Genomic DNA, 1721 nt, shown 5'->3' with positions numbered 1-1721 from the left:
AGTACCGAACGTACGGAACCTCCGAGTTCAGCACACGTTTAGCTCGATGACGTCCCGCGAACTCCGATCCAGCAAAGCTTCACGGGAGAGTTCTGTCAGCACGAAGGCGTGATGACGGTGATGATGTTGCTACCGACGCAGGGCTTCGCCTAAGCACCGCTACGATATGACCGAGGTGGAATATGGTGGAGGGGGGCACCGCACACGGCTGGGAGAGATCAACAGATCAACTTGTGTGTCTTTGGGGTGCCCCTGCCCCCGTATATAAAGGAGCTAGGGGGGAGGCGGCTGGCCAGGAGGAGGGCGCGCCAAGGAGGGAGTCCTACTCCCACCGGAAGTAGGACTCCTTCTTTTCCTAGTTGGAGTAAGAGGGGAGAAGGAAGGGAGAGAGGAAGAGAAGGACAGGGGGGCGCCCCCCCCTCCTTGTCCAATTCGGACTAGAGGGGGAGGGGGCGCACGACTGCCCTTGGCCGCCCCTCCTCTTCTCCCACTAGGGCCCATGAGGCCCAATTAACTCCCCGGGGGTTCCGGTAACCCCCCGGTACTCCGGTATATGTCCGAAACCTTCCGGAACCTTTCCGGTGTCCGAACATAGTCGTCCAATATATCGATCTTTACGTCTCGACCATTTCTTGACTCCTCGTCATGTCTGTGATCATATCCGGGACTCCGAACTACCTTTGGTACATCAAAACACAAAAACTCATAATACCGATTGTCACCGAACTTTAAGCGTGCGGACCCTATGGGTTCGAGAACTATGTAGACATGACCGAGACACGTCTCCGGTCAATAACCAATAGCGGAACCTGGATGCTCATATTGGCTCCCACATATTCTACGGAGATCTTTATCGGTCAAACCGCATAACAACATACGTTGTTCCTTTTGTCATCGGTATGTTACTTGCCTGAGATTCGATCGTCGGTATCTCAATACCTAGTTCAATCTCGTTACCGGCAAGTCTCTTTACTCATTACGTAATGCATCATCCCGCAACTAACTCTTTAGTCACATTGCTTGCAAGGCTTATAGTGATGTGCATTACCGAGAGGGCCCAGAGATACCTCTCCGACAATCGGAGTGACAAATCCTAATCTCGAAATACGCCAACTCAACAAGTACCTTCGGAGACACCTGTAGAGCACCTTTATAATCACCCAATTACGTTGTGACGTTTGGTAGCACACAAAGTGTTCCTCCGGTAAACGGGAGTTGCATAATCTCACAGTCATAGGAACATGTATAAGTCATGAAGAAAGCAATAGCAACATACTAAACGATCAAGTGCTAAGCTAACGGAATGGGTCAAGTCAATCACATCATTCTCCTAATGATGTGATCCCGTTAATCAAATGACAACTCATGTCCATGGCTAGGAAACTCAACCATCTTTGATCAACGAGCTAGTAAAGTAGAGGCATACTAGTGACACTATGTTTGTCTATGTATTCACACATGTATTATGTTTCCGGTTAATACAATTCTAGCATGAATAATAAACATTTATCATGATATGAGGAAATAAATAATAACTTTATTATTGCCTCTAGGGCATATTTCCTTCAGGGACACGGTGCTTCTCAAACTACAACCCTTTATTCAAACATCCGTGGCGCGGAGACCGTTCGAAAAGCTGGCATTTCGCTATTATGGGCCATCCACTGTCCAAGCTCTAGTGGGAGCAGTTGCTTATCACCTGAACCTGCCGGAATCCAGCA

The sequence above is a fragment of the Triticum aestivum genome, chromosome 4D (genome assembly GCF_018294505.1).
Source record: "Triticum aestivum cultivar Chinese Spring chromosome 4D, IWGSC CS RefSeq v2.1, whole genome shotgun sequence".
NCBI lineage: Eukaryota > Viridiplantae > Streptophyta > Magnoliopsida > Poales > Poaceae > Triticum > Triticum aestivum.
The sequence above is the reverse complement of the archived record's forward strand: the minus strand, read 5'-3'. Positions refer to the sequence as shown.